Source organism: Oncorhynchus clarkii, chromosome 7 (assembly GCF_045791955.1).
Source record: "Oncorhynchus clarkii lewisi isolate Uvic-CL-2024 chromosome 7, UVic_Ocla_1.0, whole genome shotgun sequence".
In the NCBI taxonomy this organism is placed as follows: Eukaryota; Metazoa; Chordata; class Actinopteri; order Salmoniformes; family Salmonidae; genus Oncorhynchus; species Oncorhynchus clarkii.
The window spans coordinates 27,327,659-27,346,027 of record NC_092153.1 but is presented as its reverse complement, the minus strand read 5'-3'; positions in this window follow the sequence as shown (position 1 = coordinate 27,346,027).

Below are 18,369 nucleotides of genomic sequence, written 5' to 3'. Positions count from 1 at the left end.
AGTGGTGGAAAACGTACCCAACTGTTATACTTGAGTAAAAGTAAAGATACCTTAACAGAAAATGACTCAAATTAAAGTGAAAGTCACCCAGTAAAATACTACTTTAGTAAAAGTATTTGGTTTAAAATATACTTAAGTATCAAAAGTAAAAGTATAAGTACTTATATTAAGCAAACCAGACGACACCATATTCTTGTTTATTTATTTAAGTCGGGGGCACACTCCAACACTCATAATTTACAAATGAAGCATTTGTGTTTAGTGAGTCCACCAAATCAGAGGAAGTAGAAATGACCGGGCATGTTCTCTTGATAAGTGCGTAATTGGACCATTTTCCTGTCCTTTTAAGCATTCGAAATGTAACGAGTACTTTTCGGTGTCAGGGAAAATGTATGTTAAAGTAAAGTACAGATACCAAAAAAAACGACTTAAGTACTTTACACAACTGTCTTTAAGCGGGCTGTCAAGTCCTTTCTACTGAGGAGTGGCTTCCATCTGGCCACTCTACCATAAAGGCCTGATTGGTAGAGTGCTGCAGAGATGGATGTCCTTCTGGAAGGTTCTCCCATCTCCACAGAGGAACTCTGGAGCTCTGTCAGCGTGACCATCAGGTTCTTGGTCACCTCCCTCACAAAGACCCTTCTCCCCCATTTGTTTAGTTTGGCCAGACGGTCAGCTTTAGGAAGAGTCTTCGTGGTTCCAAACTTCTTTCATTGAAGAATGATGGCCACTGTGTTCTTGGGGACCTTCAATGCCTCAACACAATCCTGTCTCAGAGCTCTAAGGACAATACCTTCGACTTCATGGTTTGTTTTTTTGCTCTGACATGCACTGTTAACTGTGGGACCTTATACAGTGACTTGCGAAAGTATTCACCCCATTTGGCAGTTTTCCTATTTTGTTGCCTTACTTCCTGGAATTAAAATAGATTTTTTGGGGGGGTTGTATCATTTGATTTGCGCAACATTTTGTCACAGTCGTCGCTAGAATCATTGGACCAAGGTGCAGCTTGATATGGTTTCCACATATTTATTTAGTGAAACTCACAAAAACAATAAAGAAAGAACGAAACGTGAAGTCAATGAAGTGCTAACAGGCAACAAAACAGAAACAAGATCCCACAAACACAGGTGGGAAAAATAACGACTTAAATATGATCCCCAATTAGAGACAACGATTACCAGCTGCCTCTAATTGGGAATCATACAAAACACCAACATAGAAAGAAACTAGAACACAACATAGACATAGAAATACTAGATCACCCCCTATTCACACCCCGACCTACTATACCATAGAGAAAAAATGGCTCTCTATGGTGAGGGCGTGACATTACCCCCCGCCAAAGGTGCGGACTCCGGCCTCAAACCTGAAACCAAATGGGGAGGGTAAGGGGGGTGATTAGTGTCGGTGGCGGCTCAGGTGCGGGGCGAAGTACCCACTCAGCTCGCGGATCCGCCAGCATTGGTGGCGGCTCTGGTGTGGGACGAAGAACCCACTCATCCCGCGGATCCAGCCATGGACCCAGGCTGAACACTGTGCCTGGACTGGACCTCGGTGCCGAGAAAGGCTGCTGCCATGGAGCGGGACTGGACACCGGCCCTGGCCTGGACATCGGTGCAGAGGAAGTCTCCTGCCATGGAGCAGGATTGGACGCAGTGTCTGGACTGGGCATCGGCGCAGAGGAGCGCTCCTGCCATGGAGCTGGACTGGACGCAGTGTTTGGAAGCTCCGGACCGTTGACCCTCGCTGAAGGTTCCCGACCGTTGACCGTCGTTTGAGGTTCCGGACTGTGGACCGTGGTAGGAGGTTCCGGACCGTGGACCGTCTCAGGAGGTTCCGGACTGTGGACCGTCTCAGGAGGTTCCGGACTGTGAAGGCCAGAAAAATGCATGTCAAAAATGTTATAAATTGATTTGCATTTTAATGAGGGAAATAGGTATTTGACCCCCTCTCAATCAGAAAGATTTCTGGCTCCGAGGTGTCCTTTTTTAAAAAATTTATTTTTTAATTTTACCCCTTTTTCTCCCCAATTTTGTGGTATCCAATTGTTGTAGTAGCTACTATCTTGTCTCATCGCTACAACTCCCGTACGGGCTCGGGAGAGACGAAGGTTGAAAGTCATGCGATACACAACCCAACCAAGCCGCACTGCTTCTTAACACAGGAGTCGCTGGTGCGCTATGAGACAAGGACACCCCTACCGACCAAGCCCTCCCTAACCCGGGCGACGCTAGGCCAATTGTGCGTCGCCCCACAGACCTCCCGGTCGCGGCCGGTTACGACAGAGCCTGGGCGTGAACCCAGGGACTCTGATGGCACAGCTGGCGCTGCAGTACAGCGCCCTTAACCACTGCGCCACCCGTCCTTTATACAGGTAACGAGCTGAGATTAGAAGCACACTCTTGAAGGGACTGCTCCTAATCTCAGTTTGTTACCTGTATAAAAGACACCTGTCCACAGAAGCAATCATTGATCAATCATTGATCATTGAATCAGATTCCAAACTCTCCACCATGGCCAAGACAAAAGAGCTCTCCAAGGATATCAGGGACAAGATTGTAGACCTACACAAGGCTGGAAAGGGCTACAAGACCATCGCCAAGCAGCTTGGTGAGAAGGTGACAACAATTGGTGCGATTATTTGCAAATGGAAGAAACACAAAATAACTGTCAATTTCCCTCGGCCTGGGGCTCCATGCAAGATCTCACCTCGTGGAGTTGCAATGATCATGAGAACGATGAGGAATCAGCCCAGAACTACACGGGAGGATCTTGTCAATGATCTCAAGGCAGCTGGGACCATAGTCGCCAAGAAAACAATTGGTAACACACTACGCCGTGAAGGACTGAAATCCTGCAGCGCCCGCAAGGTCCCCCTGCTCAAGAAAGCACATATACATGCCCGTCTGAAGTTTGCCAATGAACATCTGAATTATTCAGAGGACAACTGAGTGAAAGTGTTGTGGTCAGATGAGACCAAAATGGAGCTCTTTGACATCAACTCAACTCGCCGTGTTTGGAGGAGGAATGCTGCCTATGACCCCAAGAACACCATCCCCACCGTCAAACATGGAGGTGGAAACATTATGCTTTGGGGGTGTTTTTCTGCTAAGGGGACAGGACAACTTCACTGCATCAAATGGACGATGGATGGGGCCATGTACCCTCAAATCTTGGGTAGGAACCTCCGTAAACCGGATTAAGCCGTACCGGTTGCACCTTTGCAGCCTATTCCTGCTTTTGCCAAACCTTTCAGCAGTGTTCTAGTGGAATGTGTTGGTCCTTCAAAGCAAAGAGTGGTAACCAGTTTCTCTTAAACAATATATGCGCTGCCACTCGTTTTCCTGAGGCCATTCCACTGAGGAAAATCTTGGCTCCCTGTATTGATAAGGTCCTGGTGAAATTATTTTCAATGTTTGGACTTCCACAGGTAGTGCAATCAGACCAAGGTTGTACTTTAATGTCAATGGTCTTCCAGTAAGTTCTACAGCAGTTGGGTGTTACCCAATGACCCTCTTGTGCTTACCACCCAGAGTCTCAACATGCTCTTGAGAGATTTCAGACTTTGAAGTCTATTTTAAGAGCTTACTGCTTTGAGTTTGAGAAAGACTGGGATGAAGGGGTTCCTCTTGTACGGTTTGCAGTGCTGGCTGTTGTTCAGTAATCTCTCGGTTTTAGTCCTAATGAGCTCGTGTTTGGACATCATGTCAGAGGTCCTTTGAGCTTGCTGAGAGAGAGGTTGTTGCTTAAACCAGAAAACAAATCTGTTGGAGCACGTTAGCGCCGTTTGATACAGATTGTACTGTGAGTTTGCCAGTGAGAATCTGGAGATGCAATAAAACAAAAAGGAAAGTTTGGGACAATCGAAGGCCCGAAGCCATCCTTTTCACAAGACCTGGTTGTGTTGCCCATTCGGTGGTCACCGTTGCAAGCACGCTTTTCAGGCCCTTACCCCATAGTGAAAAATATTTGTAATCTGGATTACCTCATCGCCACACCAGAGCATAGAAAAAAAACCTGCCTGTGTCATATCAATATGTTGAAACCATACTTCACCCGCTACGATCGGTCGGAGAAGTCTGTGGAAACCGGAAGTGATCTTCTGCCTGTGGCCACTGCTGTCACCGTTGACTATAGTCTTCCTCAAAAGCATGAGGAAAGTCCAGTACACCCTGTGCCTGTGGGACAGCTGATTAACTCAGAGATTCTGGAAAACCTTGATGTCTTTTTGGCACAGCTATATCAGGGTTTATTCTCAGATGTGCCAACTAAGACAAATGTACTAGAGCATGTAATTGATGTTGGGAATTCTGCACCAATCAAACAACATGGTTATCGAGTGAATCCTGAAAAGAGAGAGAAACTCCTCAGTAAGTTCCTGCTTGAGCAAGGCATTACACAAGATGGCAACAGTCCATGGAGTTCACCCTGTCTATTAGTACCTAAGGTGGATGGGTCTCTGCAGTTTTGTTCAAATTTTGAGAAACCCAATGACATTACTAAGTCTGACGTTTTCCTAACTTTGTCTTCCGTTTGGGTTACAAAATGTCGGAGCCATGTTTCAAAGGCTCTTGCACATCATGCTACGTGGTCTGGAAAATGCTGAGGCTTATTTGGACGATGTGGTGGTATTTAGTACCAACTGGCCAGAATACCTTCAGAATGTTAGGAGTCTGTTCGATCATTTTGCAGCTGCCAACTTGACAGCTAGCTTGTCAAACAGTGAAATTGCTCAAGCAACAGTGAAATATCTCGCGAAGGTGGTGGGTCAAGGGAAATTCCGACCGGTCCTGGCAAAAGTGGAGACCATCAATAAACTTCAGGTACCAGCTTCTTGCCAGGAACTGCGCCAATTCTTGGAATGGCTGGTTACTACCAGACTTTTTGCAATAACTTTTCCCTGGTTGTTGCACCACTAACAGGTTTTACAAGTCCGAAAGTTGTTTTCCGTTGGGGCCCTGACTGTCAGGAGGCTTTTGAGAAGACAGAGCTGGCTGCTCCGGATTTACATCATCCATTTGCTTTGTACACCAATGCAAGCGATGTAGGAGCAGGGGCTGTGCTCCTTCAGAAAGACGATAACAATGTTGAACACCCTAAGAAAACACCTGTTAATTGAAATCTATTCCAGGTGACTACCTCATGAAGCTGGTTGAGAGATTGCTAAGCGTGTTCAAAGCTGTCATCAAGGCAAAGGGTGGCTACTTTGAAGAATCTGAAATCTAACATATATTTAGATTTGTTTAATACTTATTTGGTTTCTACATGATTCAATATGTGTTATTACATAGTTTTGATGTCTTATTAATATTTCTACAATGTAGAAAATAGTAAAAATAAAGAAAAACCCTTGAATGAGTAGGTGTGTCCAAACTTTTGACTGGTACTGTACACCTCCATGCACCTGGATTAGTTGGTTGTATAACAAAATTCAACCGTTGTTGTTTACAATGTCATTCATGAACATGATACCTTTCTTATACATTCTCTCCAATAATTATTTTGTATCCTCGATCAGTACATTGGAGTTTAGCCATATTATTTGCTGTAATAAACATTCTGCCTCGTCTGGAGGATAACATTTGAACTGTAGCCAACACTGTATGGCTTCATTTCGAAATAAGAATACTCTAAACAGGGTTCCATTGTCAATACACCAGAAATGTATAGTTTTAACCTGAATAACTGCAAGAGCCCCCTTTTAAACATTGGATGTGCCTCTCTTAGTGGCCTACTGGAAACCCCATTTGGATTTAGATATCGTTTTTAAGAGAGAGGTTTAATGCTTTGATATACAACAGTGTTCGCCCTCTAAACTTATATTCATTATATAAATATACCCATTTAACGTTTATCTGGTCTTCCATTCCAAGTAAAATGAAATATTTTTGCCATCATAACTTGAAAGAAGATTCTCATGGAGTCGGTAGAATCATGAATAGATAGGTAAACGGTCATATCATTAGAGAATTGTTCAGTTTCAAGATGCTATCTATGTTGCTAGGTTTTCTATCAAAATTGATAGTTGCAAGATCATTCAACTTTTCAGGAACGTGTACACCAAGCACATCAACTGTACCATCCTCCCATTTAATCAGGAGACCACATAGCAATTTAAAGTTTGTGTCTTTTAGAGACCCAATCCGTAATTGGGTCATAGTTATCATAGTTGGGTTTTAATCCAGATAAACTGGAGAAGTTAAAAAGGTCCTCAATAAAACCATTCAGGTTGACAATTTTGCACTCAAGAAAACCCATATTTATACCTTTGTTTATAATCCATTAATTTCTAACCCCTTAATTTTATCATTGGATCTGTTCAATGGCCATAACAAACACGTTTGGTGAAAGAGGGCAAACCTGTTTACATCTCTTAACAATTCAAAATTCTCAGAGAAATAACCATTATTTATAATTTTACATAAAGGAGTGTTAAACATGACTTTTATCCATTTTACAAGAGATTCTCTTAAATTGAAATCATCCAGGCACTTGTAAAAAAAAATCTAGGCATACTTTATCGAAGGCTTTCTCAAAATTCTCATAGTTTTCAATTATTTCTAATAATTGTGTAATGCTATCTCCAATATATCTTCCTTTTAAGAATCATGTCTGATTATGATGAATAATATGAGGTAAGACTTTTTAAAATTCTACGAGTCTTTATTCTCTTGACCGAATCAGTTTTGTTTTAAAGGCATCCCATACCATACGTTGATCAGCTGAACCTGTATTATGCAAGAAAATATCAGTTATAAACTCCTTCGTTTTCATAAAAAAATGTACTGTCCGTCAATAAACTCTGATTAAATTTCCTATATCCCTGCCCTCGTGGGAAGTCTGTCATAGTTACATGGAAGGGCTATAAACTGATGGTCTGATTGCATTCGGTCCTCAGTCCTTTACTTTTCACTTTTGGCACCATAGAAAAGGATACCAGAAAATACTTAATCCGACGAGCTTGATTTAGCCTTCTCCAAGTATATCTTACAAGGTCTGGGTTTTTACGCCTCCATTTATCGACCAGTTCCAATGTGTCCATAATATTCGTAATCTTTTTGAGCACCAACGGGTGATAATTGATAGTATGATTTCCTTTACGGTCTATTGATGTACTTAATACTGTGTTGTACTCCCATACCATTATTATAGAGTTATTTACATTTTGGTGACTAATTAGATGATTATAAATATTTTCAAATAAGTTTGGACCGTTAACATTTGGTCCATATAGATTTATGAGCCATAACTGTTTGTCATCCAGTAATATATTCAAGGAAATCCATCTTCTTTGACAATCAATTTTAACTGATTGTACCTCAAGATCCAAATTATATATGAGCAGGATCATAATACCTTTTACCATCCCATTATTTTTCCCAGACCACTTTGATAAAATATATTGAGTTTCCTGAAGACAGTAAATATGGTTATTCTTCTCATTTAACCATGTTAAAACTGCTCTTCTTTTCTTATTATCAACCAAACCATTGGAATTATAGCAAGCTCACATATTCACAGATTACCGTGATGGGTTACATTAAGATAATTAAGATACTTACAATATCACTGTCCTTACCATCATTTTTATACACGTATCCTCCAGTAAGTTGTTCTCCAATTGTCCTCCAATACCACTCTGACAAAAAATACAACACAATTAACAAAATACAATTACCCCCCAAAAGTATCATCCCTATTGCAACCTGTCTCCCTAGTTGTGCTTGGACCCCTAGTTGCTCCCAGCATGAATCCATGTTGCACTTGGCAACTACAACACACTAAAACAAATTCAAATAAACTAAAACTAAGTAAAATAAATAAATTATAAAACTCTCATAATACAATTATAAGTCCTGGACAACAATATACCTGAATTTTCTTTAATTAAATGATACATTTAAATATTGATAAAGATAAGGCAAGAGGAGACCTCCAAAGCATATTTTTTTGCATCCTTCTTTTGTCTAATAATTGACAAAAAAAGAAGACAATTAAACCTGTCAGTTAAACTGGCCAAAAGACTGTCATAGATCTAACCATACCATGTGGGGCACACTCTCCTTGACTCAGTGTGGGGACAGAGCAGGATGAGGCACAAAACAACATCTAGGTGCCCCTATAAAATGTTGTGCAATATCCCAAATGCAGCCTTACCCTGCACTGAACCCTGGGTGACCCAAGGCAACCACGTCCACATAATTCACACAGAAAGTGTAAGCAATAAACAGAAACACTTCATAGTATATTCATTAGTACTGGCCATCAACATACAATACATAATACAATATACAGTATATTATCCAAATGAAAGAAGGTAGCTACAGTATAAAAAAGAAAAGTAATATTAATCCTCATCCAAGGCCTTTCATATAAGTAAAATGTATTTTGTAGCCTCACAAAACGAATAAAAGTACATCGCAGCACTCATACCATTATAAGTCTTGATCAACAAAGTACCATTATACAACGGGGTCTTTACCCACAACCTAACATAATACACATGATCCTATACCTAGGGGAAGGTAGTATCTCCCCCTTTAGCCTCAACTTAAAAGGCAAATAAAAAACGAATTAACCCCCTAAGGCTTTCACAAAGAAAATACAACTTCTTAGTGTCCTTGTGTAATATACAGTTGAAGTCTGAAGTTTACATACATTTAGGTTGGAGTCATTAAAACTCGTTTTTCAACCACTCCACAAATTTCTTGTTTACAAACCATAGTTTTGGCAAGTCGGTTAGGACATCTACTTTGTGCAAGACACAAGTAATTTTTGTTTACAGACAGATCATTTCACTTTTAATTCACTGTATCACAATTCCAGTGGGTCAGAAGTTTGCATACACTATGTTGACTGTGCCTTTAATCAGATTGGAAAATCATGTCATGGCTTAGGAGCTTCTGATAGGCTAATTGAAATAATTTGAGTCAATTGGAGGTGTACCTGTGAATGTATTTCAAGGCCTCCCTTCAAACTCAGTGCCTCTTTGCTTGACATCATGAGAAAATCTAAAGAAATCAGCCAAAACCTCAGAAAAAAATGGTAGACCTCCACAAGTCTGGTTCATCCTTGGGAGCAATTTCCAAATGCCTGAACGTACCATGTTCATCTGTACAAACAATAGTACACAAGCATAAACACCATGGGACCACGCAGCGGTCATACCGCTCAGGAAGGAGACGCGTTCTGTCTCCAAGAGATGAACGTACTTTGATGCGAAAAGTGCAAATCAATCTCAGAACAATAGTAAAGGACCTTGTGAAGATGCTGGAGGAAACAGGTACAGAAGTATCTATATCCACAGTAAAACGGGTCCTATATCGACATAACCTGAAAGGCTGCTCAGCAAGGAAGAAGCCACTGCTCGAAAACCGCCCAAAAAAGCCAGACTACGGTTTGCAACTGCACATGGGGACAAAGATCATACTTTTTGGAGAAATGTCTTCTGTTCTGATGAAACAAAAATAGAACTGTTTGGCCATAATGACCATCGTTTTGTTTGGAGGAAAAAGGGCGTGGCTTGCAAGCCGAAGAACACCATCCCAACCGTGAAACACGGGGGTGGCAGCATCATGTTGTGGAGGGCTTTGCTGCAGGAGGGACTGGTGTACTTCCCAAAATAGTTGACGTCATGAGGAAGAAAAATGATGTGGATATACTGAAGCAACATCACAAGACATCAGTCAGGAAGTTAAAGCTTAGTCGCAAATGGGTCTTCCAAATGTACAATGGCTCCAAGCATGCTTTCAAAGTTGTGGCAAAATGGCTTAAGGACAACAAAGTCAGGGTATTGGAGTGGCCATCACAGAGCCCTGACCTCAATCCCATAGAAAATTTGTGGGCAGAACTGAAAAAGCGTGTGCGAGCAAGGAGGCCTACAAACCTGACTCAGGTACACCAGCTCTGTCAGGAGGAATGGGCCAAAATTCACCCAACTTATTGTGGGAAGCTTGTGGAAGGCTACTGAAACGTTTGACCCAAGTTAAACAATTTGAAGGCAATGCTACCAAATACTAATTGAGTGTATGTCCACTTCTGACCCACTGGGAATGTGATGAAAGAAATAAAAGCTGATATAAATCATTCTCTCTACTGTTATTCTGACACTTTACATTCTTAAAGTAAAGTGGTGATCCTAACTGACCTTAGACAGGGTATTTTTACTAGGATTAAATGTCAGGAATGGTGAAAAACTGAGCTTAAATGTGTTTGGCTAAGGTGTATGTAAACTTCCGAATTCAACTGTAGCTAGCTTAGTTGAATATGAAAGTAAAATTATTGGCTATCATTTGTGCCTAGATAAATGTATATTCCATCAAAATAAATGTTAAATCAAGCCTTGAACAGAGTAGCTGTGTCACCGGATTCTCTGGACGTCTCTTTCCAATAGCTAAACAACTGTGCTTTCGTTGAGTTGCACACAGAATGCCTAGTGAACGAAATAGGCCCACACATATTGAGGAGGGAGAACCACTCAGATCATACAGTAGCGTAGTTTTAGAAAAAGACAGAGCATTTTTTGGGTAGCATTCTCACTTCAGTGCTTCTAAACACTATATCCTATATTAATTGAAACATTGATGCATAGTTTTTTTTAAAGAAGGAAAAGAAACAGAACAACTTTCAAGGTAATACAATTAATATGTGCATCCGTTTTTGTTTTTTAATGCTGTCAACTTCATTGTCCTTGGATAGACTCCATTGTAAATCAATTTAGCCTATACACTTATTTTTTTTACCACTCTCTACCTACCTACCCAATAGATAATGTACTTAGATGCCAAGTTTACAGTACAGTAGTAAATACAGAAAATCCCACATTCTGTGTTCTACCAAACAGGTGATGGGGATAGTTGCTTTCCTCACCTTCCTTAACCTCCACACTTGTAGCTCTACAACTTATGACACAACATATCAGAGTCAAGAATTGGATAATTTCCTTTTGCTTGGCAATGTATCGTTTATTAAAGTAGTTGAGACAAATTATTTTCAATATTATTGTCAGGCATGGAGGCCTCAGGGCTGCCAGTGTCAGCCCTGATAATACAAAAGTATATTTGTGTGTTTGTGGACATAGTTTTTGCATTTTGCAGGTGTGTTTCACACAGGAACAGAGGAAGCAAGACAAACGTGTGAAGGACTGGTTGCTGGGAATCCTCTCGTTTGAGTATAGAAGGAGTGTCCGTGTTTGAAATATGGCCCGAGGACTGACATGTGAGTAGGAAAACAAACAAACACACACACAGCAGTCTGCTGAGGGGAGGATGGCTCATAATAATGTCTGGAATGGAGCAAATGGAATAGCATCAAACACACGCAAACCATGTGTGATGTATTTGATACCGTTCCATTTATTTCGCTCGAGCTATTACCACAAGCCCGTCCTGCCCAATTAAGGTGCCACCAACCTCCTGTGACACACACACACACACACACACACACACACTGTCATAGCCAGCCAGTGACTTCCCCTAGGAAAGTCTTGTATGCAAATGTCTAGCCTGACAACCCGACGTGTGATCTGCTGTCTTATTTGCATAGATGCAAGCCAACCTTTTCAAATCAAAGGTCAAAGTAGTCACTGTCTTCTAGTCAAAGAGGAAAACTCTTTACTTTGAAAAACTTGATTTAAACAGCACAAACAACAATCATTAAAAAAGGAGGATGATGTGAGGAATAGAATATGAAATACTATACTATTTTGTTTGGGCGTAAGTGTTTCACAGTTGTTTGTCCCCCCCCCCCCCCCCCAGTGTGGTTTGTATCTCCACAATAGAATACACACTGCTGGTATCTATAATATGTGATCCACTTTTTTCATGTCAACACAGGCCCTTCCTGTTGGATGAAATCATACACTTTTAAGCACTCTTTGCTGTTGCAATCAGCTTGTTGACAATAACACAGCAGAAAGGGGATTAAGTGGTGCAACAGCTTGTTATACTATATTTGACGGTAAAGGAGAGAGAGGGAGGGAGATACAAAGAGAGAGGGTGAGGGAGAGTGAGAGAGTTAATGCGAAAGAGGCACCAGTTGTAGTTGTTTTTCTGCCAGCTGTAACCATATCAGCCTGAGTGCAACTCTGTCCCATTAGTCACTGTTCATTCTCAGTTTTCTCCTAGGCTTCACAGATGGGAAAGTATAGGAAGCCCTTGACAACACACTCAGTCTGCATCCCAACGGGCACTCTATTACTTATAAAGTGCACTACTTTTGACCAGGGCCCTCATAGCGCTTTTATCAAAAGTAGTGCCCTATATAGGGAATAGGGTGCCATTTCGCCACAGAAGACCCTGGTCAAAAGTAATGCATAGGGAATATGGGGCCAATTCAGATGCAACCTCACTGTTTTGTACAGCTATCAACATTTACATGCAAAAGAGTGGGGAGAATATGACAGCGCATGTCTCATGAAAAACAAGTGCCTTTGATGAGTTAGCAAGGCAGGTAGGTCTAGTAGGGAAAGGATAATTTGTCATGCATATCTTCACAGGGAAGCATGCATTTGATATTTCATCGCTTGATTGACGATGATGACTGGTAGAATTGTTTTGTTTTATATGGTGTGAGTCCCAAATGTTACCTTATTCACTACATATTTCACTACTTGGGCAATGGTCAAAAGTAGTGCACTATTTAGAGTTAGTTTGTTGGTCGGTGGAGCAAACAGGCACGCACACACGCAGGCAGGCAGGAGAGAGAAGCTATGAACAGCAGACTAAAACGCGCCTGTGGGCTTTGTCCCAAGCAGAACATCGGGCGGATAGACCGACATTTCAAAGTCGCCCATAAACTTAAGTCTGGTACTATCGAATGGAAGCACGCTATGCTAGTGAGCCAGCTTTCGACTGACAGACAGCAGCCTGAATCAGGTCAATACATGCAGCGGAACGATGGTGGTGGAACGCGGCTGGAGCCCAGGGTGAACCCTGGGACTTTGCCGGGGGGCGATAGTGAGTGGTCGGCGGCGCAGCAGCTGGGGAACGAGGGTGAGCGGTCGGCAGCGGCGCGGCCAGTCAGAGCAGTGGTGGAACACGGTTGGAACTGAGGGAGCAAAGCTGCATCGGGGGGACTTTGAAGGGCAGTGAGAGTGATGTGGTTGACGGTGTGTCATCCACTATTGAAGCTCGAGGGCCTACCCAGAGGCGAGGTGAAAAACATGACATTTTGACAGAATATGAAGGCTTCATTCTGGGTAAAAACCCTTCAGTAAAACGCATTGACAATACCCGGTCCAGTCTATCCTGAGTACGGGAGTGACTCCAAATAATGTCAGAGGGCAATGCCGATGGAGGACTGTGTTCCATGGCTAATTACAGGCGTGTCTGAGTGGTATAGCTAATGTGGAGCGCGTGGTTTGGCACCATCCAGGTGAAAAATCTATTGGAGCAATGTTCAAAGTTTTCTGAAGTATCTTCTGCAATTCCGACCGAAAAGTCTGCGGACTAAAGCCAGTGGAATTAGAAAGGTGTTACTCTGCTTGGGAAAGATGGATCGGGATTTGTGGCAGACCCAGGCAACACACAGGGCAAAATTTCGCAAACGATGTAGAGACGAGGTGCTCAGCACTGAGGAATTAAGCAGGTCCATCGAGCTAAGTAATCAGGCTATTCCTTTGATTCTCAATAGACTGGAAGTCCGAGCCACCTGCTCTGACAGGCGTATAGGTTTGCGGCTCTCATAACCAGCCGGTTGGCAATATTTAATGGCACTAGGCGATCCCCACTCACCATGTTCAGTGAGAGGGATTTTATGGAAGTAAACCAGGAAACTGGGGGCTACCAGCTGTGCGTTGCAAGCCACAAAACAAACTGCTCGAGGGGGAGGGCATGCAGGGAATGTCGTTTTTCAGCAGAGCTCTGTCATTGAATTACATTGGGTTCTCCACCCAGGTGCCGAAAGTTGAAAACGGCCATGGAGCCCCAGCACCCTCCTGAAGACATTAAGAGCAATTCCCAAATACGCACCTCGTTACCCATTCAATCACCAGGTGCACGGCTGAAAGATAGAAGTGTTCGCTTTGTAATTTTTTTGACCATTCTTCTGGTCCCAAATTTGGACTGGTACCCTCTCTGGTGATGGGATATAGTTACCGAACAGAACCTAGCCCATCCGGCAACCTCCCCCCTCTGTACTTTTTTCCATCACCCTCCAACAAGATTTTCCTATATTAAATTTGATTACAAAACAGTTTTGATTACATGGAAATGCACGTCTAGGCATGCCCTTGTTGGACAAGCGCAGGTAGTCCCTGCCTGTTGCAGTTGTCACGACTTCCGCCGAAGTTGGTGCCTCTCCTTGTTCGGGCGGCGTTAGGTGGTCGACGTCACCGGCTTTCTAGCCTCCACCGATCTACATTTCTTTTTCCATTTGTTTTGTCTGTATTGTACACACCTGGTTCCAGTTACGTTTGAATTATTTCCCTATTTAACCCTCTGGAGCCATCATGGTTTTGTGCATGTTTATTGTTGTCAGTTGTCAAGTTTATGTGATTCTGGATTTTCGTTCTCCTCGTTGGAATATTATTTTTGAGTAAAGTTACTGTTATTACTCATCTCTGTGTCCTGCGCCTGACTCCGCCTTACCAACATCACCTAGACTCTGACAGCAGTCCAAAGGGCTATAGTCTATAGTACAGAGAAACAATGACAAGGATCGAAAGCAGGCTTTTTTTTACTGTCTATGTTCTAGCTACAAGCCCTTTCTCAAAGCAAGTCTATGCTGGTCAACCAGCTGGTCAACTCTAAATGTAAAAAGTACTGTACGAAATGGAAATGACAACTGAAAATCAGAGGCTACTCTAAAGTCTATGTAAACTCACTATAACTATTTAGTCGGCTCACATATGACTCCAACCCCACAGTGTCATAAACAGAGAGCATGTTGTTTTTCTGAATGAATAAGTTTACAATCGGGTGTATTATACTCGGAAGTATCACTTTCGTTTCCTTACCTAAAAGTTATTGTACTGATATTTATGAGGACAATAAAATATAACTATGTGCAGTCAGCAAGTTTCCACATTGCATATGGTCTTTCAACAAACTCTCTCTTATTGTTGTATACAGTAGCTGCTATAGTGTACCATAGCTGTAAGCTGCTGTAGCTGGTGCTGTCATTTAAATGAGCTCCTTTCTATTCCCTTCAGATAGTTCAGATAGATTTTAGGATAGATATGATTTGATATCAAAGACTTTGAGAGAGAAAGAAAGAGAGAGAGAGAATGAGAGAGAGTGGTTTGTTGTCATGACTGCAAACGTGCACTGCAGACATAACATGTAATGCGATCCTGTTCCATATTATAGGGCCAGTAAGTCATATCAACATTCAAAATGCCATTTATCAAAATAATGCCTCTGAACAGACTGTGTGTGTGTGTGTGTGCGTGTGTGCGTGCGTGCGTGCGTGCGTGCGTGCGTGCTTGCTTGCTTGCTTGCTTGCTTGCTTGCTTGCTTGTTTGTTTGTTTGTTTGTTTGTTTGTTTGTTCAGTGCCTCAGGAGGTACTCACTCCATACCATTTACCATTGGGAAAATTGGGCGGCAGGTAACCTAGTGGTTAAGAGCGTTGGGCCAGTAACCAAAAGGTCGCTGGTTTGAATCGCCAAGCGAACTTGGTGAACCATCTGTCGATGTGACCTTGAGCATGATTTCACCACTTTGTTCAAGGAGACCTAGTGTTCCCTTTTTGTCCTCATCAAACTGTGATTTGCACATTGCCCGAATACCCTTACACTAACACTCTCTTTATATGGTTATTATCGGCTTGTTATTTGTACTTTCATCAGTGATTGATAAGTGGTAACTATTATCCAATGACATTCCCCAGGTCAACATGGTTTATTATATTTAACAACTTCAAAGGTGATCAGTTACAGTGTATCATTAAGGTTTCGGACCTTGTACTCCGAAAGGAAGTTTACCTGAAGAGAGGAATGTTACCGAATGCCATAGTCTATCATACAGGAAATGTTCTCCACACACACACACACACACACACACACACACACACACACACACACACACACACACACACACACACACACACACACACACACACACACACACACACACACACACACACACACACACACACACACTTCTTGGCAACTGGCCAGACTTTGACACTTGCGTATCTGTATCTATATATCTGTGTTTGTGGGTGCACGCACTTACTCAATGATATTGTGCTGCCTCCGTTTTATGATGTTTACACACTGATCGGGCTCAGTGTGTCCCGGAGCATAGCTCTTTTATGAGCCATAACCGGGTTTTTATGGTCATGCCAACGATAACAGCATAATCAGCTCACGCTGCTGAACATGGTGAAAACACACTCCTCAGGGCATGTTTACTGAGGAGTATCAACATTATGCTATGGGAAACACAGGAATGACAGATCTCGGATCAGCTTTATTAATGTGTAGTCCCGTCATAAAGCTACGGCAAACAATGGCATGATGGATCACAGATCAGCCTTATGTAATCCATACATAACATGATGACATATGACACATCAGTGTAGTGCTGTATGGTGAAGATCAAATAATGTGAAGTAACTTACTCTCCCTGGCTGTGTCCCAAATTACACCGTATTCTCTACAGATGTAGGATCTAGTTAGAGCTAGTTTGCGATAGCTGGAAAATAGCTGGAAAATAATCCTGCAGCAACAGGAAATGTGTATTATTATGTTCACATATAAACGTAGCCCAGTACCAGTTTGAAAAATTAATGTAAGTATACACTGAGTGTACAAAACATTAAGGGCACCATGACATAGACTGACCAGGTGAATCCAGGTGAAAGCTATGATCCCTTATTGGTGTCACTTGTTAAATCCACTACAATCAGTGCAGCTGAAGGGGAGGAGACAAGTAAACAAGGATTTTTAAGCCTTGAGACAATTGAGACATGGAGTATGTATGTGTGCCATTCAGAGGGTGAATGGGCAAGACAAAATATTTAAATGCTGAACAGTTTCCTGTGTGTATCAAGAATGGTCCACCACCTAAAGGACATCCAGCCAACTTGATACAACTGTGGGAAGCATTGACACGCTTTCGACACCTTGTAGAGTCCATGCCCCGACGACTCAATATTAGGACATTTATTTAAATAATTTCCTGATCTTTTTTATATCTTACGAATCTATTATTCAATGGGTTCGTATGGGCTAATAGCAGTAAGGCCAAATTCAGTGTTTCATCAAATCATCTTGGAATATATATTCTTTATACCTTAAGGGGTCCTACAATTCAAAATCTAACTTTTAGCACTACTAAAGGACTAGTGACTCGACTCATGATTAGAGTATTACCTACTCTGACAATCAGATACTGCGGAATTGGGACTCGACCTGGACTTGACTGTTTAGTGACTTGACTACATCACTGCATGACCAAACCATGAACTGTGGTGTTGAATGTGGACACCAAACTTGACATTTGGCTAATGATTGGCATTCTGCAGCCCAGGCTTTCCCTAATGGATTAGACATGTTGGGAAGTCAAGTGCCAGTGAGTTCAGCTGTCAGATGTGTGCGTACTGGTAGCGAAGTCAGGTGCAGGAGAGCAGAGATTTGTGAACAGGCGCACACTTTATTTAGGCAAAAGTGCAAAACAGTCACAAGAATTATGTCTAACAATAAACATCTTCGTGAAAAATAACACAGAAAAAACAAGCCAGTCTGGCGCATCAACAATACACACGTAACAACAAACAATCTTACACAAAGACATGATTGGGAACAGAGGAATAAATACAAGTAGATTGATTGGGGAAGGAAAACCAGGTGTGCAGGGAACAAGACCAAACAAATGGATACACGGAAAAAGGAGCGGTGATGGCTAGAAAGCCGGTGACATCGAACGCTGCCCGAACAAGGAGAGGAGCCGACTTCGGCGGAAGTCGTGACATCAGCAGTAAAGTTTAGTAGCTGATTTACATCACACACACCACTGACTTACACAGTCTATCTGTCTCTGTCTGTCTGTCTGTTTGTCACCACATTGCTTATGGTGGCTAAGGTTAGCTGAAGTTTGTAGTGGCTGTTTAAAGAACTGAACCCTGGATTACATTTATTCTTGGCCAATAAACTACTATCAGGTTGAAGAACCATCTAACATCAAGTTGTAAAATAGTGAACTTTCCTTTAATGACATATATAACCTTATGATATAACTAAAAGTATTCCTACCTTCTCATGGCATTTAAATACAAGCCATTGCTCTATGATTTGCATGTGAGCATAGCAGATACTAGATAGGCTACCCGCTACACATGGCTAGTGTAAAAGGTATGGAACTAGATATATGCTCGCTTCCTGGTTGGGTTCTATGAATGGCTTGCTACGTTTGTTTACAGAT